Source organism: Narcine bancroftii, chromosome 4 (genome assembly GCF_036971445.1).
Source record: "Narcine bancroftii isolate sNarBan1 chromosome 4, sNarBan1.hap1, whole genome shotgun sequence".
NCBI classification, from domain to species: domain Eukaryota; kingdom Metazoa; phylum Chordata; class Chondrichthyes; order Torpediniformes; family Narcinidae; genus Narcine; species Narcine bancroftii.
This window is the reverse complement of record NC_091472.1, coordinates 192,509,780-192,532,848: the sequence shown is the minus strand read 5'-3', so window position 1 is coordinate 192,532,848 and position 23,069 is coordinate 192,509,780. Positions and strand designations below refer to the sequence as shown.

Sequence of the window (23,069 nt, the reverse complement as noted above, 5' to 3'; positions counted from 1 at the left end):
ACTGGGGTCTCCTTTCCACCAACCACCCCCCCTCCCCCAACATCAATGTAATTTACAAGAATCATTGTCTAAAGAGGATTCGCAAAGTCGTAGAGGGCCCCTTCCACCGCACACACAGCATCTTCCATCTACTTCCTTCGGAAAAGAGATACGGGTGTATCAGAGCCAGCACCACCAGGCTGATAAACAGCTTCTTTCCCCGGGCAATGAGAATGCGGAACGGCTGATGAACTGATCATACAAACCCTCTGAGATGCTGCTATTTATTAAACCACATTTATTTATTTATTTTTATTTATTGACGCACCCGTGGTGGGTCCACGTATTCAAGTTCAAGCCTGTGAATTCAATATCGTCAGGGCACTTAACTCCAATATACAAATCCACTGCACATGTGCCAACCGAAGACTCGCGTATGGGCACATGAATCAAGATGGCCACCCCCAGCCTACGGATCCTGGGATGTCGAGGGTTATGGGGATAAGGCTGGAAAGGGGTACTGATGGTAGTGATCAGCCATGATCTGTAAAATGGCGGTGCTGGCTCGACGGGCCGAAGGGCCTACTCCAGCTCCTATTGTCTATTGTCTATTGGTAAGTACGCACATTTTGGCTCTTGTGTGCTCTGTATCCCTGCTCTCTTCTCTCTTTGGCTTGGCTTCGCGGACGAAGATTTATGGAGGGGGTTTGTCAATACAACATAAACCGCGTAAATTTTATATTTTTTAATAAATATACGCAATTCCAGCATATGTCCATTCCGAGATACGACCGACCGATCCTTCGGTCCAAATTATGGTCGTAAGTTGGGAAGTGTGTGTGTGTGCCTGTCTGTTTCTCTCTCTCGATATATAAAACATACTGCATTTGTATTGTTGTATGTCATGTCTGCATGTTTTTGCACTGAGGACCAGAGAATACAGCGTCATTGGGTTGTACTCATACAATCGGATAATAATAAAGTTGAACTTGAACTTGACCATGTGATGAGGCAGTAAATTTTCTTGTTGGATATTTAAACTAGGTCACCACGAGCTGTGCCATCACAGAACCTTGAGATCCTCAAAGGATCTACAATCAGGCAACTCAGGAGTTTGGATCCACCAATACTGTGCATCAGCACAAATGATCAGTAACTGAGGTTTCAGATGCCAATGATGCTTTTGGCTCTGCCTTTTCACTTAAAAGGATTTCAGTTCCCTCTTCCACTTTGCTCTGCTTTGAGCATTGACAAAGCACAGTACACTCACTACATGCTGTTGGTGTTAGTCTTGAAGCTCAACTCTTTTACTGCCTGTCAGACACTCGAGAGTTGAAGATACCAATAATCTATACTTGTTTCCACCAAGTTCAAAGGAAATAAAATGTGGGCTCCAGCATCTTCCAGCTGCTCCCGTTGGGGAAGAGATGCAGGAGGATCAGAGCCAGCACCACCAGGCTGAGGAGCAGCTTCTTCCCACGGGCAGTAAGACTGCTGAACGACCAAAGGAACTGCTCCCACTAACCGTCCGAGACTCTCATATTTATGGAACAATATTTATTTATTTGTATATATGAAAACTTGTCCTGTATGTGTATTGTTTGTCTGTATGTGGTTATGTCTGGTTGTGTGTTTTGCTCCGAGGACCGGAGAACGTTGTTTCGTCGGATTGTATCATGCAATCAGATCACCATAAACTTGATTTTCATTCAAATTATATCATTCATGGAATAATGATAAATAAAAAACAGTAATAGGTTGCCCAAATGTAGATAAGAAGATCTGGCTCGGTTAGCAGTGATTCATGTCCTCTAATCTTAAAACTACACCTCCCACAAGGATATCCAAATAGAATAAAATATGTTTAAAAAAAAAAGGTTGTGAAAATTCTCCCCTAAGTATCTGGAGAGATTATCTCAAAATGAAAAATCTCACCATGAAATATCTTATTGACCAAGCTAAGACTATCTTCAGCAATGGGAATAAGGAGAAAATCCAACACTGACCAATGAGATAAAGGAAAGAATCCAACACTGACCAATGAGATAAAGGAAAGAATCCAACACTGACCAATGAGAATAATGAGAGAATCTAGCACCAACCAATGAGAACAATGAGAGAATCTAGGACTAACCAATGAGAATAATGTGAGAATTCAGCACAGACCAATGACAATAACTAGATTATACATTACTTATCAATGAGAAGCCATCACTTACCAATAAGAATGGAGAGGGAATCTGACACCGACCAATGGGAAAAGGACAGAGGAAATGTGGCTTTGACCATTGAGAACAGACCAAATCATGTTCTCTGGCAACGTCCGCAGGAACGGATGTCGATGCTGAGAGATCACTGTGCTGAAAATAGTGTGTTGGGTGAGATTGAAAGGAGTGACTGCTGGTGTTTGGGTGAGTTAGGAAAGCTGGCTGTGTGGTGAACAGGAGCAAACAAACAGCATCAAACTTAATTATCAAGAAATTCAGCACATAAACAGGCCCTTCAGCCCAGCAAGACCATGCTGCCCCCCAACCACCCATTTACAGTCATTCTGAATTCGTTAATGAGCTGTGGAAAGTCCAGAACAGAGGGACAAGGCTTGAAATGACGGTTCCCCCTTTACTTCCTTCCTATGGATGCTGCGTGACCCACTAAGTTTGTCCAGCATGTTTGTGTATTGCGCTCAACCCCAGCAGCAACAGGCTTTCTTGTTTAGGTCCTACATTCATTCTTCGTTTTATTCTGCCCACCTGCTTATCAATTTTCCAAGATTCCTCAAGGGCACCATAGGGGCGGTAAGATTAGCACCACACAATAACAACACCAGTGACCCAGGTTCCAGTCCGGCACTGTCTGTAAAGCGTTTTACGTTCTCCTCATGACCTTATGCGAATTCCCTCCAGGTGCATTGGTTTCCTCCCCCACCCCCTTCAAAATGTACAGAGATTTTAAATTTTAAATTTAAATTTAGGTGCAGCTCCTTCCAGCGTGTGAGCCAGTGCTGCCAAAATACCCCAATTAACCTACAACCCTGTACGTTTCTGGAGGGTGGGAGGAAACCGGAGCACCCAGAGGAAATCCATGCACGGGGAGAACAGATAAGCTCCTTACAGACAGTGTCAGGTTCGAACTCGGCCCACTGGCACTGTAATAAAGTTGCACTAACCATGCCATGGGTTATTTGAGAGGCACGGGCTCATGAGCCGGAAGGGACTAAATTGTTGAAATTGATAAAATAACATTTTTTAAAAATCATCAAAAATGATTTTAAAAATCCAAATCACCCAGGGTTTAACCATGTAAATTCGACACACACAGCAGGCTAAGGTCAGCATCAAACCTTGTACTTCATTCTCCAGGGCAGCAGCTCTGCTGCGTCAAGGCTCACAGCTGGGACTCTGGGCTGGGCCGACATTTCCAGTCAGATCGCGTCCAACAACACAGTAGACGTGGCAGCCAGTCCAACTCATCCGGAGGTGTCAAGGGGACCACAACACCCAGGATCAGATTCATTGTCATAACATCTGTTGCTTTGTGGCAGCAATACTGGAGCAAAAAAATGCTATAAATTTAATTTCCGTAAAAAATTAAATACATTAGTACAAAAGAAGAGGTTAAAAAAAAGAGGTGTGGCTTGTCCATTCAGAAATCAGGTGGCGAAGGGGAAGAAGCTGCTTTTGTACCATTGGCTGTTTGTTCTTCAGGTTCCTGTACCTCCTCACTGACGGTAGCAGTGTGAAGAGGGCCTGGTCTGGGTGGTGGGGAGGGTCCTTGAGGATAGAGGCTGCTTTCTTGAGACACCACCTCTTGTAGATGTCCTTGATGGAGTGAAGCCCACGATGACGCTGGCTGAGTTCACAACTCTCTGTAGTCTTTTCCTGTCCTGTGCATTGGCCCCTCCACACCAGACTGTGATGCAACCTGTCAGAACGCTCTCCACAGTACAACCTGTAGACATTTGCGAGAGACTTTGGTGACACACCAAATCTCGTGCTTTCAAAGGTGGATTTGCTGATTGCAGCCATCATTAAAGCTTTCCATGACAACCAAGTGATGATGCCAAACTGAGCTTCTGTGATCGCATGCCTTCCTACAACATGTCAGATGACTTACTTTTGCTCCTAACTACGTTCATCCGCATTGCTCCCTATAAATTGCCTCTGACAAGAACGTCTGGGGCATTTGGTGCCAGGGACAGTCACGCTTCCTGTTCAGCCTCAGTAAATGCCTCCAGTAAGGGAGGAGGATTTGGAGACTGTTGAGGTGATAAGGACTAACCTTTGCAGATTTGCCCAGCAATTATTCGTATTTGGCACATTTGGTATTCAAGTGACAAATGATGCCATTAGGAATTGAATTTGCAGCCAATGCCTGCACCATGCTTGATTTCTACCCACTAAAAATAGCAGAAGCATTTGGCCACAACTGTCAACACAACACTTCATATCCTGGCAAGACAGAAGTGACAGAGAGCTGAAGAGGCCAGTTAGTGAAGCAGGGCACACCTGAGATGATTTATATGCAGCTTTTTTTTACAGGAGGTCAAGAAGATAGGAAATAAGAGCATTGCAGGCTGCCAAAAAAAATTTAGAGCATCATTTTTGAGAGATGGAATACATTTGCAGTTGAAACTATTCCCTGGGGCGCATCAGTATTATACAGTAACAGACCTGTGCTCCGTGGTAATGTGACGTACACAAACATGATGGTGAAACTCAGCAGGTCATGCACATCCATAGGAATTAAAAGAAAGCCTGTGGCGGCGCACTCTCTCATGGCGAGCCAGCCCCGCTTGTAATGCCACATGGCAGTGCAGCCATGGGAAGATGGCGCTGTCAGGGTTTCTCCCTGCCTCGTCTCCTGCCCAACGCGTGCCTGGGACAGTGATTATGATGTCACAATGCACAAGGTGACTGAGCTCATGCTTCCCTTCAAAGGGCGTGCGCTGAATTTGAATAAGAACAGTCATTAATGACTTTCAATGTGGTGGCTGAGTCTTTTTTGGCTGTGTCCAGCACTACATTGGTGACCCCGTGGAGCACAGATGCCTCTCTGGTCTCAAGAACATGGATCCAGCAGAGATCAAAGCCATTGCCATCAAACTGCACCCCTTCTGGACCCATTGCCCATGTATGTGGTTCAGGCAGGCGGAGATGCTGAGGAACATTTCAGCAGACGCCACGATATTCTACCACGACGTGAGCGTGGTGGACGAAGAAACGGCAGCCAGGGTGGAGGATCTAATACACAACTCCCTAGCCGAGGGTAAATATCCTGCCTTCAAGAACCTGCTCCTTGGCACTTTCAGGCTCTCTCCTCAGCAGTGCGTCTCCAGGCTCCTGCACCTCCACGGGCTTGGCGACCGCACACCATCGGCCCTAATGGACGAGATGCTGGCGCTGGCAGAGGATCACAAACCTTGTTTCCTATTCCATCAGATCCTCCTCAAGCAGATGCATGGGGACATCCAACTACTCCTGGCGGATGTGGACTTCACGGATCCATGCCGAGTTGTAGCCTGAGTGGACAACCTCTGGCGCACCAAGAGGGAGAATGAAGCAGCCCTCAGTCAAGTTGCGCGACCAAGAGCCAGCCGGCTGCAACACTCCCCCAAGCACAAGCCGGAGGAGCACCATTTCACCTGGTGCTTTTACCATCAGCACTGGGGCGCGCAAGCTCGTAAGTGCCGACAACCATGTGACTACCAGGAGAAATTACCTGGCCAGCCGCCATTGATGGCTGCGACGGCTAGCCACGTGTACAGCCTCCTTTATGTTACCGACAAGTTAACCGGCCAGCGTTTCCTGGTGTTCACATGAGCGGAGCTGAGTGTCCTACTCCCCACCGCCCTCAAGACACGCATCTAATCTCGTGGTCCCACCCTGTGGGCACCCAACGGTTCTGCCATCAAGACTTTCGGTACCCACAGGGCGCAGATCCAGATCGGAAAAGAGAAATTCCTCTAGAAGTTCATGTTAGCCTCAGTGGGTACTGCGTTGTTGGGGGCCAACTTCCTGAGGGCACATGGACTGTTGGTTGACATGAAGGGCAAGAGGCTGGTCAATGCTTGCACCTTCCATTCGGTGCGCCTGGATGCCACGAACGCCTGCAGGCCTGAGATCACTGCCATCACCATTTCTAGGGAAGAGTATTCGAACATACTCCATGATTTCCCCGCCATCCTTCAACCACGATTCAGTGCCACCTTTTATCCCAGCACGGGGTATACCACCATACCTCCAAGCAGGGCCACCCGCTGCACGCCAAGCCCAGGCGACTTCCGGCTGAGAAGCTGCAGCTGGCAAAGGAGGAGTTTTCCCGACTGCAGGAGTTGGGGATCGTCCGTCACTCAAAAAGCACCTGGCCATCCCCTCTCCACATGGCCCCCAAATCTTCCTGGGGCTGGAGACCCTGTGGGGCTTACCGGTGTTTGAATGACGTGACTACACCGGATAGGTACCCAGTTCCACACATTCAAGACTTCTCGGCCAATCTCCATAGTGCGCAAGTCTTCTCCAAAGTCAATCTGGTGCGGGTATATCATCAGATCCCGGTCCACCCCGAGGACATTGGCAAGACAGTGATCATCACCCACTTTGGCCTCTTTGAATTCCTGCGTATGCCTTTCAGCCTCAAGAGCACGGCCCAGACCTTTCAGCGCCTCATGGACGCAGTGGGTAGGGACGGACTTTGTGTTTATCTACCTGGATGATATCCTTATCGCCAACCACAACCGAGAAGAGCACAAGGTCCACCTCCGTACCCTGTTTGCCCGACTGGCAGAGTTTGGCCTCACAGTCAACGTGGCCAAGTACCAGTTCGGTAAGCAGACGCTGCAGCTCCTGGGACACACCATCTCGGCAGCAGGTGTTGCCCTGGCACCAGAGAAGGTTGCGGCCGTCCAGCAGTTCCCCAAGCCAACCACCCTCAAGGGCCTACAGGAGTTCGTGGGGATGGTGAATTTTCTTCATCGGTTCATCCCTGACGCTGCCCACACCATGCGACTGCTGTTCGCGTTGATCGCCACGAAGGAGAAAGTCCTGACCTGGTCGGAGGAGGCAGAGACTGCTTTTGCTGCAACAAAGGAGGCCCTTGCCAATGCAACTCTATTGGTGCACCCACACCCGGAGGCACACATTGCGCTCTTGGTGGATGCCTCAGCCACGGCGGTAGGGGGTGTACTCGAGCAGTGGCTCAACAGACAGTGGCATCCGCTGGCCTTCTTTAGCAAACAGCTGTGCCTGCCGGAGCACAAGTCTGAGGGAGTGCCAGAGGTGAACCCATGGACACTCAGTGGGCCCTTCGATAGGGAAACAAATTGCAACTTGAAAGGAGTATATTCTCTGCCCTAATCGCTGAACCTATCTCATAAATTCTCCACGTGCAGCTCCAAGATGCCGAACCAGATTCTTCCTCAGGCTGGTCACACAGGTGGAGCGGAGAGCTCTGCCCCACTCCATACATGGATGTACTGCCACTGCCAGCGGCTGGCTAGGGGACAGGCTGATGATGTTGTGATGATGCCATCAGCCTGCGACCCAGGACCCAGTCATTGTAGCAGTAACACTGCGTAAGTGCTTTGGGGGCGGGGGGGGGGTGGGGTCGGAGTCCCATGTGTCACATCATCGGTCGGTCACACTCCAGTGCTTCTTCATTAACATCTGTTTGGGAGTGGTTTTAGCATGCAGACTGCTGCCATTCAAAAATGTGGGTCACCACTCCTCTCTCAAAAGCCATGTGGGAGAGACAAGAAATGCTAGCCTTACTTACCATGCCCACATTGCACAAACCTGATGATGAAGGGCTCAAAGATCTCACATGCAAAGCTCCACTCAATCAATGCCTCATATACAGTAAAATCCCGGGTATCCGGCACCAATGGGGTGGGTATATGCCGGATAAATGTATTTTCTGTTTGCTTGAGTCTTACAATGACTAACTAATACACCTGCATTAAGAATAAACAGTTTAAAACTATTATACTGTATTTACACTGAATAAACCACTTACATGAATGTATAAACCTTCAGGCATTTTACTTTATTTTCAGACAAATTCATCAAAAACATTTAACGGTCGCTGTATCTGCAGGTTATTCCCCCTTCACAGAGCTGCCCAAAAGATGAACAATAACATTATAGATAATTAACCCCCCTCCCCCCCCCCCCCCCGACGTCAAGTTTACAGATAAACCCTCTGACCGGGCCGACTCTTACTCAGCAGGGATCAGGAGACACTTTAAGAGAGTCACCCCAACAGCGAGCGACATCAACCAGCTCTTCATCCTGGGCGATGCCATTGCTGTTTCTCACAACTTGATTCAAACAGCTGTCACGAGCAAAGTCTGACCAAGGCCCTCCGCTGACTGGATATCTGCTCCCATCTTCACCAAAGGGTTATGTTGCTTCAGAGAAAATTTACAATTTTAAACCTATGTATTTGTTGCCTCATTATTTATTTGAGTTTTTTAAAATGTAGTTTCCTTGATTTTTTTTTTTAACCAGTTGCTTGAATTCTGGAAACCAGGGGTTTTACTCTATTCTGCAGACTTTTGTGTATCACCTCATGTATAACCCTGACACTTACCTAGCCACAGGACAGATCGCACTGCCTGGCCTGCCCCAGTCCACTATCATAAGCACCTGTGGGGAGACAGTCTTTTCACTGCTGAAAACACCAAGACTGGTTCAGTATGAATGACCGGAAATTCCAGGGGCTAAATAATTGCAAATAGACTGGAAACCCCATATTTGTAGATTTGCTGGTAGCTGAAGGCCAAGGTCGAACAAAATAAATATTTGTTCACAGTGTTTCATATCTTCAGCTGGGATTTGCACGAACCCAGCTCCATGCCCAGCGACTCCTGTAGACTTTGGGGGTATGCTAAAGGTACAGGATGAATACCATCAATGCAAAATCCACCAAGAGCTATTGGCAGATTAGGTGAACCAATGTCAGGATCTTCTCCCAGGCCAACATCCTTGTCTATTGCAGCACAGGAATTTGCGGAGGTTTGGTATGACATCAAAAATGTCAGAATCGGAATATATTGTCTGTGGTTCGTTATCCATTCATAAATCTGATGGCGGAGGGGAAGAAGCTGTCCTTGTACCGCTGGGTGTTCATCCTCAGGCTCCTGCACCTCCTTCCAGATGGTAGCAGTGTGGAAAGGGCATGGTTTGGCTGGGCAGGGTCCTTGAGGATAGAGGATGCTTTCTTAAGACACTGCCTCTTGTAGATGTCCTCGATGGAGTGGAAACTGATGCCTATGATGGCGCTGGCTCAGTTCATAACTCTCTGTAGCTGTTTCTTGTCCTGAGCATTGGCCCCTCCACACCAAACAGTGAAGCAACCAGTCAGAATGCTCTCCACAGTACACCTGTAGACATCTGCAAGAGTCTTTGGTGACACATCTCACCTCCTCAAACTCTGCTGACGAGCCTTCTTCATGATGCATCGACATGGAAGTCCCAGGATAGATCCTCAGAGATGTTGCCACCCAGGAACTTGAACCTCTTAACCCTTTTCATTGCTGACCCCTTGTTGAGAACTGGTTCATGTTTGCCTGAATTCCCCTTCCTGAGATCCACAATCAGCTCCTTGGTGTTGCTCACATTCAGTGCAAGGTTGGGGTTGTAACACCACTCAACAAACTGATCTACCACACTGCTGTGCACTACCTCATTGCCGTCTGTGATTCTGCCGATGACTGTGGTGTCATCGGCAAATTTGTAGATGGCATTTGCAAACTTTTACAGAGGGGTAGTGGAAAGGGTGCTGATCAGTTGCATCATGGCCCAGTATTGGAGCACTGATACCTCTGAGCAGAAAGCCCTGCAAAAGCTAGTTAACCCCAGCAGTTCTTGCATGGTGCAGCAGAGAACCAATATGAATGTGGCTTCTGCAATCAAAGTTGTCTGTTACTATAAACTTACATGATTTTCTTTGAGCTTGCACTGGGAAAGCTATGCAAAGCTGTTTTGAAGGAAAGGGGTTCTCCCAGTGGCCACCCATCCCTTGCTGACATTTAATTTTTTTTAAATTTAGGCATACAGCATGACAATAGGCCATTTTGGCCCACGAGTCCATGCCACTCAATTTAAACCCAATTAACCTAAATTTTGAACATGGATCCATGCACGGCCATTCTGAGACCACCCGCAGACTGGTGGAACAACATGTCATATCCATCTGGGCAATCTCCACTGGGATGGTATTAATATCGACTTCTCTGCTTTCAGTTAACCCTTCCCCTATATTTCCCTATGTCTCCTTTCCTCTCTCTCTCTCTCTCTATTCTCCCAGTTCTCCTCCCACAGAGCCCCAAACAACCACCCTCCCCCAGTCCTCTCTCCTGTGTCCCATCCATGACCAATTAACACCCTTTGTCTATACTCCTTCCCCTTCAGCTTCTCTCCAGCCTTTTAATTCAGACGTCTGCCTGATTTTTACTCGTTCAGTGAAGAAGGGGCTCAGGCCTGAAATGTCGGTTAAAAATCTTTACCTCCGAAAGGCTCTGCGAGGCCAGCTGAGTTCCTCCGGCATTTCTGTGATTTAATGGCAATCAGAGCATCTGCAGACTTCCGTGTTTCACTTGAGACATTTATATTCCAGTCCAAATGATTAGAGTGTTTTGTGGATTAAAAAGTTTCTCCTCCGAAGTGAAAAGGAGGTAATTGCTCAAATTGTATAAATGATACAAAAGCATTGGTGGTTAATTTGTCATCCTGAATGGATCAGAGCTGCTGCAAGTTAATTATTAGTGATTATATAATCTAAAATGAAATGACTAGATATGCACATGGGGCCATGTGCAAGGAGAGGCAAGAGAGGGAGAGAGGGAGATGGAGTTAGAGGAAAGGAGACATAGGGATAGATTGGGGAGGGAGGATTGGAAACTGGATATAAACAAATTGATGAAGAAGATAATTCTGTCTCTTTTATTTCTTAATTACGAGAGGCATTTTTAAAATAAAATTCATACCTGGGACCTGGTGGATGCAGGGAAGGCCAATATTTATCAATCATCCAAAGGGTGAGCTTCATTGTTCCTGTGGATGTCGAAGATGTCCACATAAAAAGGAAGTCCGAAGGTATAATGCAGTCACAGTAATGGAAGGAAGATACTTTTCCAGGTTGCAATGGAGAGTGATTTAGGGAAGCACTTGCGGCACGTGGTGGTTCTGGTGTCACTGACCTTCCAAGGGTTAGGCCTGGGAGTACCATGATGGTGGCGCCTGTGCTGGCACTGGCATTGAGGGATTGCCGGCTCCGGGGGGAACAGTGGACCAACCAATGCCAGAAATGGGGAAGAACACCCCACGCTGAGAAGGAGAAGCAGAGGAGACAACCCTACAAGACAACGACCATGCTGGCATGAAGGACCCAACACAGGTTGCGGGAGACTGGTTGCTGGAACTGTATATCGGTACCGGGAGCTGAGAAGGGCCTCGGGCACTGAAGGCATCCCGTTAGTATCAAACGTTTGGATCTGGAGCTCGGGTTGCCGATGGACCGAATAGGGGTCTGTGCATCTGCAGACGCTGCACGAGGGCTGGAGGAAAATCCACGGACACTCTGTGACTCTGAAGGGACTCTTTTGCTTCTATTTTCTCTTATTATAAGGGGCGCCAGGCGACACTAATGGGGACTCTTTGGCTTATGACAGGCAGAAGGCAATTTCATGTAATATTACATATTTTGTACCAAAGAAACCATGCTGCACTCACAAATTTTTCTTCATGATGCACTTGCCAGTTTGATTAGTCAAAATGCAGTTAAAATTACCTTTGATAAGTGGAGTCCCTTCTTTCATGCCTTGATATTTGCCCAGTATTCTGAAGGTATATGGACTAGTCCCACCCGTGTCTTCTTTTTCCTGTGGTCTTATTTATACTCAACCAATGGCACTGGGTTACTCCTTACCACCGCATTACCCTCTTTAACACTGTTGGGCGGTGCAGAGAGAGTGTTAGCAGTCAGCACAATGCTATTGCAGCACCAGCGACCTGGGTTTGAACTGGGCGATGTCTATAAGGATTTTGCATGATCACCACATGGGTTTCCTCCCAGCCTTCAAAAAACATGCAGGGGGTTGTAGGTGAATTGGGTGTGATTGAGCGGCACGGGTTTCATGGGCTGATTGGGCCTTCTATTGCGTTGCGTCATTAAACTAACAACATTTGTCACAACTTTCCTCTTTCGCCAATTCTGTTAGGATATTGAGGACCCTGGGATTATGGAGTTCCCAATCTTGGTCACCTTGCAAGATTCCCCCCCTCCCCTGCTCATTCTTCTAAATTTCAATTATAGGCCAAGAGCCGATAAGAGTTCCTCACGGGATAACCCTTTCGTTCTTGGAATCACCCACGTGAAACTGCTCTGAACCCTCGCCAACATCAGCACATCCTTTCTTAAATGCCCAAAACGGCTCACAGTGCTCCAAGTGAGGTCTCACCGGTGGTGCCTTATAAAACCTCAACATCACATCCCTGCACTTATGAACGGCATTGTCAACATCATGCAATCATCTGTGAAAACCCAGTTTTCTGATCTTATTTCAGAAGGAAGGTTGTGGATGAAACAGGGTGGGCCACAGCTGTGGGACTGCCGCAGCAGGGCTCTGGGCCTTGGGTGAGAACATAGCACTGATCTTATCCATAACCCTGCAGGGTGCGTTTGCTACTTAGCTCCCACAGAGCAGTCTGGCAGCTTTGCTGGGGTTTACCTTGAGTTGTGTTATGCTTATCACTATTCCCTGTGTGCCCTTTCATTGAACCCTAAGCTTGAGAAAGAGGGGAATGAAATATAAAAGTCTGCAGATGCTGTGATTGTGGTAAAAACACAGAAGTGCTGGAGGAACTCAGCCTGTCTTGCAATGTCCACAGGAGGTAAAGACATATCACCGATGTTTCAGGCCTAAGTCCTTCTTCAAGGTTGGAGTTAAAAAAAACAGGCAGGCACCTGAATTAAAGACTGCGAGGGGGAGGAGTCCAGACCAACAAATGGTGTTAATAGTGTGACAGAGTATATAGATATGTTTTTAGGAGATAAATTCAGAAAGATTTGTTAGAGTAGTTCACATACAAACACTTGAAAACAGATCTTATTTAAAATACTGGAGCTCTGCCCCAGAGCTTTTGAAGAGTGCTCAAGAGACTTCACTAATGGATTGTTGTTTGCAAAAGGAAACAGATGAAAGAGCTTGTTGGAGCTGCATATTGTCTGGAAGAGAACTTGCTGTTCTGAGATGGTCATGTGGTTTTGCAAGCAGAGAGAGGCTTTATCTCAGAGAGAGAGAGACAGAGATCACTTGTACAGTGTTACAGTCAGCAGACAGCAGCTGGGACTAGAACAGGACAAGCTGGCAAGCTTATGGAAAGTCCAGTTGTAAGACAGCCTGGTCAAAGCCCTTGTGGTTCATGCAAGAGGAGAGGACTGGCTGTCTAATGCTTCACTTGGAATAAGAGAAACAAAAAGGAACTCTGTGGTGACATGAAAGAAAGATTTTATCATCTGGAGAACCCTGAAGGGGCAAGTTTCTTCGGCAAGACACTGAAGTGGCTGATGGAAGTAAATGTACAACATATCTCTCTCTGAAAACTGACAAGAACCTTCCAGAGCGGTAACCATTTACCTTTCAAGCATCAAAGCCTGGTGAACTTTATAAATGTTAAATTCTGTGGGCAATATAAGAATTGCCTGCAACCAGTGAACTTGGAGGAATGAGAAGTGAGATTGGACTGTGAATCAAAGAACTTTTCTGAACTTACACACACATTACATTCACATGCGCTTAGAATTAGAAGAGGGTTAAGTTAGGTTAGTTAAGTCAATAGTGATAAGTTAAAGTTTGATTCTATTTTCATGTTTAAAGATAATTAAAAGCAATTTTTGTTTTAGAAACCATTTGTCGTGGTGAATATCTATTGCTGCTGAATTTTGGGGTCCTCTGGGCTCGTAACAATACAATATGATAAGCGGAGAGGTGAGAACTGGTTTTGGCTCTGTGAAAGGAGACAGAGGGAAAAGGGAAGAGAGAGAGAGAGAGAGAGACAGAGCAAGGGGAAAGGCGAGAGCAGGAAGAAGTGCAGGGGGAAGAGGGGGAGTCTAATAGAAACCGGAGAAGTTGATGTTAATGCCATCTGATTAGAGGGTGCCCAAACAGAAGATGAGGTGTTGTTCCTCCAATTTACAGGTGGTCTCAGTCTGGCTGTGCACAAGACCACGGACAGACATGTCAGCAAGGGAATGGGGTGGGGAATTGAAGTGGGTGGCCACTGGGAGATCCATGCTGTTGCGGCATATTACGGCGGTGGTCACCTCTACATCGGAGAGACTGAGATCAGACTGGGAGAGACTGAGATCAGACTGGGAGAACACTTTGTTGAGCACCTTGGCTCTGTCCACCGCAATCGCGTGGATATCCTAGTGGACATCCACTTTAATTCCCCGTCCCATTCCTCTGCTGACCTATCTATCCATGGTCTCATGCACTGCCAGACTGAGACCATCCACGAATTGGAGGAACACCAACTCATCTTCCGTCTGGACATCCTCCAACCGGATTGCATTAACGTCGACTTCTCAGGTTTCTGTTAAACCGCTTGTCACCACCTCTTCCCCTGTCACCTTTCCCCAGCATGCATGTGAGCGCATTCTCATTCTCCTTTTCCCTCTTTCCTTTCATAGAGCCAAAATCAATTCTCACCTTTCCTCTTATCATATCCAATTAACACCATTTGTTGGTCTAGACTCCTCCCCCAGCCAGTCTTCCGTATTTATTCAGACGACTTCCTGTTCTTTGCTTGTTCCTCGAAGAAAGGCTCAGGCCCGAAACATCGATAATATCTCCTCCGATAGACTGGCTGAGCTCCTTGTACATTGCTGTGTGATTTTAGTAGAATGAAGGGTAGATTGTGAGGTTACTGGTTGCCGAGTGTTAAATTCTCCTGCTGTTGAAGGCCCACAGCATCTCAATGGCACCTTGTTTTTAGCTGTATAATTGCTCTGTTTCATTCAGCATGTCAGAGATGCCGCATATCATAATGGGCATTGTTCTCCATGTAGGACACGTCCTTGTTTCTACAGAGAATGTGCAGTGATTACTTCTACAAAGGCAGTCACAAGCAGGTGCATCAACGACAATTAAATTGGTGAGGACAACGTTAAAGAAGTTTCTCACTGGTGCCTGTTTGCTGAGTATCTGACAGATCCTGTCCTCCACTTTGGTCAGACCTAACCTAGGGCCCAGGCCCAAAACATTGGTCACCTGTGGCTTCCTCTGGATGCTGCACGACCTCCAGCACATTTTGTGGCCCATTGACGTGGTCTACTGGGATCTTTGACTGAAATGGGCTCACAAAATTGTTGAGGACCCCTACCATCCTGCCCACAGCATCTTTCAGCTGTCCTTGCCAGCAGCACCACGCTGAGGAACAGCTTCTCCCACAGGCAGTGAGAATGCTGAACGACTGATGAGGGTCATACAAACCCTCTGAGACTCCACTATTTATTAAACAATATTTATTATTTGATACATACAGTAAAACCCCCAGTATCCAGCCCCTTGGGGATTGGTGGATGCAGGATAACTGAATGTTCTGGTTGCTTGAGATTGAGTGTTGCATGGATTGGTGAACTAACGGCGAGGCGCGCTATTTTTAAACTTCCCCATTTTTTTACCTATTTATTTTCCACGATTATTTTGCCAGTTGCTTGGGGCCGCCAGTTGCTTGAATTCCAGGTAACAGGGGTTTTACTTGGGTCCTCTACCGGCATCACCTACGGCTCCTAGAACGCTCCCACCAGCGTTGTCTCCGCTCCATCCTCAACATTCATTGGAGCGACTTCATCTCCAACATCGAAGTACTCGAGATGGCAGAGGCCGACAGCATCGAATCCACGCTGCTGAAGATCCAACTGCGCTGGGCAGGTCACGTCTCCAGAATGGAGAACCATCGCCTTCCCAAGATCATGTTATATGGCGAGCTCTCCACTGGCCACTGAGACAGAGGTGCACCAAAGAAGAGGTACAAGGATTGCCTAAAGAAATCTCTTGGTGCCTGCCACATTGACCACCGCCAGTGGGCTGATATTGCCTCAAACCGTGCATCTTGGCGCCTCACAGTTCGGCGGGCAGCAACCTCCTTTGAAGAAGACCGCAGAGCCCACCTCACTGACAAAAGACAAAGGAGGAAAAACCCAACACCCAGCCCCAACCAACCAATTTTCCCTTGCAACCGCTGGAACCGTGTCTGCCTGTCCCGCATCGGACTTGTCAGCCACAAACGAGCCTGCAGCTGACGTGGACATTACCCCTCCATAAATCTTCGTCCGCGAAGCCAAGCCAAAGAAGAGAGAGATATATATATATATATATATATATATACTGCATATGTCTCATTTGTCTTGTATCTGTGTTGAGTCTGGATGTGTGCCTGCATGTTTTTGCACTGAGGACCAGAGAACGCTATTTTGCCAGGTTGCACTTATACAATCGGGTGATGATCAACTTGAACTTGTGTTCCACTCAACCCAAGCATCTGCAGACTTTCTTGTTTTCACAGTTTGGTCAGTGGTGGTATTCCCCAATGAAGTATTGCTGAGAGACAATGAAGTCACACATCCTCCGTGCTCCTTCTAAGTATTGTCCACCATGGAGATGTGCACATTCACCAGCCAAGGGGGAGCAGTCGGGTATTAATCAACAGAACGCTCCTGTGGATTGTCTGCTCCCATGCCATGAGAATACATTCATTGCTGAAGACACTGAACAACAAAGATTTTGCTTCCGGAACACTTTTGGGTGTATTTTAAGGATTTTTGGGCTGCTGATCAATGAAAATCAGTTTAAGATTTTCCTACCACACACCATTTTTTTGGATATAACCTATTTTTGTGATTTCCTGTCATATGCTAAGTCTACATCAAGCATACAAAACCACGAAGTGCGACATGTCATTGAAAATTTACTTTCTGCATTCGCACTTGGACTTCTTCCCTGCTGATCTTGGTGCAGTCAGTGACAAACCCTTGAAAGGTTTCGCCAGGACATTGCAACCATGGAAAAGTGGTGTCAGGGCAACTGGAATCCATCAATGCTGGCTGAATATTGTTGGACACTGACATGAGAGACATCAGATGCTAAGTACAAACGACAATCGGCGGCAAAACATTTTTAGGTCAGTTGAACTAACACAATGTGTCAATATAATTATGCGATTAAACTTACTAAATGTAATGAAATTTTTCTCCAATTTTGACAATGATACAGCAATTCTGAAATTATCTTTTTTCCAGTTTGAAGTTGTCTATCATAATCCCCAATTTTCTTTAAGGATGCAAACCCATTGAAAACATTTGTTGTCCAGTGCAATCAACAGGAGACTCCCTTGGCTTGTCTGCTTCTGTGCCAGTCATTGCTGAAGATTTGCAGGAGCATGAAAGTATAGCCATGTATATACAACCATCTCTGGACCGTCAGTGGGACAAGACAGTGTCCACCCACTGGGTTACATTAGGTACAGGTGCCTAACCTTTTATCTGGGATTGTCATGGCCTGCCGTTGTTCGGAATCTTCTGGATTCTGGGTCACCTTAAGCAAATGCCTCGCTCTTAGCCCCCACCGTCTGTTCCCCCCGGCTGTCCATTCCCCCCCCCCCACCCCACAAGAGCAAGTGCCAGACTATTTTGTGCCCCAGGCTGAGCTTAGTGCGGGGAGGGGGGGGGGGAGTGGTTGCTGACTGCTGTATAGGAGGCTCTCAACCAGCACGTCGGTCAGAGGCAACGGGATGGTCCGGGAGCTCAGCCAAAAAAAAGGCAGCCGGCAGCCGAGCCGGGGCAGAAGGCCAGACTCAAGGTGCAGAGCCACAGGAGGAACGGGCCGTCAGAACAGTGGAGCCAAATGCCAGCGGCTTTCAGGCGCTCCACTAGCTCATCGGGATGGCCCTCAGGCACACTCTGACAGTGCAGCGCCATCCATCACCCCATTTTCCTCCCCCCCCATCTAACTCCCAACATGACAGTAGTGGTGCCAAGTCTGGAGTTTACAGAGGATTAAAATGTTTCATTGCACTAGGAGTTAAACAAATGCAGGCTGTTGGTCTACTTATGGAAGAAACTAACTTGTTTGATTTTTGCTGGTTGGTAAGTTGTCTTGGTTCTGGCATTGCTCCAGGAAACCAGGAGATCATGAACCAGTCCTCATCGAGGGGTCAGCAGTGGAAAGGGTTAAGAACTTCAAATTCCTGGGTGTCAACACCGCTGAAGATCTATCCTGGGGCCTCCATGTTAATGCAACCATGCAGAAGGCTTGTTGCAGCTAAACTTCGTGAGGAGTTTGAGGAGATCTGCTATCTCCCCAAAGATTCTTGGAAATTTCTACAGCTGTACCGTGGAGAGCATTTGACTGGTTGCATCACTGTCTGGTACGGAGGTGCCATTGCACAGGACAGGAAAAGACTGCAGGGAGTTGTGAACTCAGCCGGTGCCATCATGGGTATTATTCTTGTGCTATGACTGGGTGTTGCCGGCCGGACCCGCCTCCCGAGACAGATCCTACCTATAGCCATTTGCATGCTCACCATTCCACTCTGCCTTGATCAGTCAATGAGGTTGATGGCTGCTCCAGTCTAAGGTTAATAAAAGCCTATCAGTTTCACAACTCCAGCCTTTTGTGATTATTGATGGCGCATCAATTTTATTAACTACATTTTTTACAAAAGCATGGAACAATACCCGAATCCTGAGAAACTCAACATTGACCCTCAGACACCCCGAACACATTCAAACTCTGGCTACGCTGTTTTAAAGATTTCCTGGCATTGGCCACAGACATTATCACCGCAGATGCTAACTGACTGTGGTTACTCTTCTCGCAAGTCGGACCCCAAGTATTCCTGATGATCAGCGACACCAGCTCGTATCTGGTGGCCATGGAGAATCTGAAGGCCCAGTATTGCAAGAAGGTAAATGATATCTATGCCAGGCACCTCCTGACCACCGGAAAGCAGCGACCCGATGAGTCAAGCAATGAGCACCTGCAGGCCCTTCAGAGCCTATGTAAGGCTGTCGGCTGCCCAGTATGCTGAGGAACTCACCTGGGACTCTTACATGGCCGGTATCTGCTCCGGGTACATAGGACAGAGACTCCTGGAACAAAAGGCACTTGATCTACAGAGGGTGTTTGAGCTGACAGAGAGACTGGATGCAGCCCTCCAAAACCTGGATGATTACTCAGCTGCCTCTTGATCGCTGCGGACACCACTATCCTGGGATGGGGCATCGATCTGAGCCATGGTCGTCCACATCGTCCCACTCCTCTAGTGCCCTGACCTTGGCCACCGTTGCGGATGATTCCCCCAATTGCTACTTCTGCGGGCAGGGTAAGTACCTGAGGAAACGCTGCCCTGCCAAGGAGGCGGTGTGCTCTAGGTTTAGGAAAAAAGGGCCATTATGCCAAGGTTTGCCAGTCCAAACTGTCAGTGAAATTTAGCAGCACCATGCGTGGACAGTTGCCACTCTGGACAGTGTGATCAGCGCCATCTCCTCTGCGATCCAGAGATGCCATGTGCGAGTCATGAATGCCTCCATGTGGGACTGCGCGGCAAACGCCATCTTCTCAGGCATACAACACCATGGTGGGGGGTGGGGAGAAACAGCAGGGACGGCCATCTTGGGATCATGAGCGCACATCGGACTCAGACAGCGAGTCTATACTGGTCTACTTCACCCTGACCCAAGAGGTACCACACAAACTAACCAGGTCCACGATGGAGGTCCATGATGGACATCCAGGTAAATAGGCACATTACCGACTGTTATTGGATAGCGGGAGTACAGAAAGTTTTATTCACCCCGATACCGCTAAGCGCCTATTCCTCAAGGTATGGCCCACCAAACACAAGATATCACTCACGTCCAAATCACACACAGCAGCCATCCATGGGTCCTGCGTAGTGACCCTGACCACTAGAGGCATAATTTACAATAATTTCAGGCTACTCGCCATGCCACAACTCTGTGCCCCCTTGCTACCAGGCCTGGACTTCCAGTGCCAACTTCAGAAAGTGACATTGAAATTTGATGGGCCCCATACCCCCCCTTACCGTTGCCACGAACAGTTCACAGACGGCCTACTGTGTGCGACCTGTGGCCCCTTGACCTTCAAAGTCAACCACCCCCCACTGTTTGCCAACCTCACCCCCAATTGAAAGTCAGTGGCCACCAGGAGCAGACAGTACTGTATGGGTGGCAGACAAGGCATTCATCAAGTTGGAGGTTCAGCATTAGTTGGGAAAGGGCATCATCGAGGCCAGCAATAGCCCTTGGAGGGTCCAGGTGGTTGTGGTAAAGAACAAGGAGAAAAATAGGATGGCAATAGATTACAGCCAGACCATCAACCGGCACACGCTGCTCAATGCATACCCCCTTCCCCACATATCCGATATGGTCATCCAGATCATACAATATCAGGAGTTCTCCACAATCGACTGAAAGTCGGCATTTCACCAGCTCCTGATCTTCCCAGAGGACCACCAGAATACTGCATTCGAGGCGGATGGCCTCCTCCACGCCTTTCGGCGTCACCAACAGGGTCTCCATCTTCCAGCGGGTAAATGACCAAGCAGGCAGAACCATTGCCTGCTTCTCACACACCCTCTAGGACCCTGAAATTCACCATTCCTCCGTTGAGGAGGAGGCTTGGGCCATCGTGGAGGCAGTCTGCCACTGGAGGCACCACCTCACAGGAAAATGATTCACAGATCAGCGAGCAGTCACATTCATGTTTAATAATAAGCAGAGGGGCAAAATAAAGAACGATAATATCCTCAGGTGGAAAATTGAACAGTCCACTTACAACTCCAACATCCTGGCAAACTTAACGAGCCCCTGGACGCACTATCCCATGGGACATGCCAGTGTCCAAATAGACAGACTGCAGACCCTCCATAATAACTTCTGCCACCCCGGAGTAACTGGGTTTTTCCATTGTACCAAAGCTTGAACCTACCATACTCCATTGAGGAAGTCCGGACAATGACTAAAAACTCCCAGGTCTGCACCGAATACAAACCACAATTCTACCAACCGGACAAGGCGCACCTAATCAAAGCTACCCACCCCTTCGAACGGCAAGCATTGATTTCAACCGGAATTTCTACTTCCTTACAATCATCAACAAATACTCCCGTTTCCCTTTCACCATCCCCTGCCCAGACATGACCACAGCTACAGTTATCAAGGCCGCTCCACACCGTCTTTACGCTCACCGGCTTCATCCACAGGGACCAAGGGGACTCGCACTACCAGGTTCAGGAACAGCTGCTATCCCTGATGGCCAGGGACATCGCCACGAGCAGGACCACCAGCTACAACCTCAGAGGGAATGGGCAAGTGGAAAGGAAGAATGCCATGGTCTGGAAAACCAGAGGGAAGAAGAAATGCCTTGATATTTTCTCCACTTTAAACACAGGACTAGACCATTGGTAGATGCCCCTGATGTGTTGACATTTGAACCAATGGTTGCGTGCTACATAGATGTAAAAATGGGCGACACTGAGCAGGAAGTGGAGACACGTTGCTGCTCTGCTGGGTCCAACCGCCCAGTTTCATTGCCGGCGGATCCATCCAGGCTTTAAACAGCCTGTTAAAGGAACCAACAGTGTTTTATTTTTAAAACCTGCAGCCGCCAAAATGGCGCTGACTGTGCTTGGCAGCAGTTCGTGAGGGGTTGCAGGAGACCGGCGCAAGGCACCAGAAATGGGGAGAGATCCCCTTCCCCCACTGTTCAGAAGGAGAAGCAGACGGGACAACCCTATGGCACAATAACCATGGCGGTGGAACAGTAAGAGGCTCAGTGGTTGAAGAATCCGCACAGGCCACGGGCGGCTTGTGGCCGCATGACCCACATAGTCTGCGGACTGCTGGAGACTGACTCACGGGAACCAGGATCCAACAGGGGCTGAGGGCAAAAATGGCTCCTGAAGGGCCTCATCATGTCAGGGGCTTGGATCTGGAGCTCGGGTTGCCAAGCAATAGACAGGAAATTTCATGTGATATTACATTTTCTGTTTTATTACATGGCATTAAAAGAATTTTAATTTGTTACAAATCTACTGAGTCCTCATTGTACACTATGGATCGGGCATAGGCCATTGGAGCTGAAATAGGCCATTCAGCCCATCAAATCTGCCCCCCACCATTTAATCATGAGCTGATCCATTTCCCCACTCAGCCCCACTGGCCGCCCTTCTCCCCATAACCTTTGATGCCCTGGCAAATCTGCCTCAAATGCATCCAATTACTTAACCTCCACAGCCGCCTGTGGCAACAAATTCCACAGATTCACCACACTCTGCCTAAAGAAATACCTCCGCGTCTCTGTTCTAAGCGGACACCCTTCAATCCTGAAGTTGTGCTCCCTTGTCCTGGACTCTCCCACCATGGGAAACAACCTTTTCACATCTACTCTGTCCATGCCTTTTAACATTCAAAATGTTTCAATGAGGAACCCCCCCCCCCCACCATTCTCCTAAATTCCAACCAGTACAGGCCAAGAGCTGTCAAATACTCCTCATAGGACAACCCTTTCTTTCCCCGATTATCCTTGCGAACGTCCTCTGAACCCTCTCTCAACATCAGCACATCCCTTCTTAAATAAGGAGCCCAAAACTACTCAGAATACTCCGTGAGGTCTCACCAGTGCCTCATAAACCATCAATGACATATCCCTGCTCTCATATTCTATTCCCCTTGAAATTAATGCCAACATTGTCTTGCCTTTCTATGTTCAATAGATCAAACATATTGATTGTTTTTGTTAAACCTTGTCCCATTTTTAACTGCCATGTTAGTTAGTGATTGGAAAAAGCTAATTCCACTACAACAGATAAAGACCCTGTCCAAAGAGCAAACAGTATTATACCGAGTGGTTTAAAATGGATTATTAAATCCAATGGGGCAGGCACATGATAATAGCCCTGAAATTTATTATCAAAGAGGGACAATCAAATCAAGTTGTCTCCTCAATGTGAGGTTTATAGCCGTTCTATTATTGGCTTTTATTCTGCTGTACTCTACCACTGCAG

At 47.7% G+C, this 23,069-nt stretch overlaps 1 protein-coding gene across 2 annotated transcripts in view; it reads right to left on the bottom strand.

Moving 5' to 3' along the window:
• The window catches only part of LOC138761394 (oxysterol-binding protein 2-like), a 514,880-nt gene that overhangs the window by 310,850 nt on the left and 180,961 nt on the right, over positions 1-23,069 (bottom strand). The window lies entirely within an intron of this gene.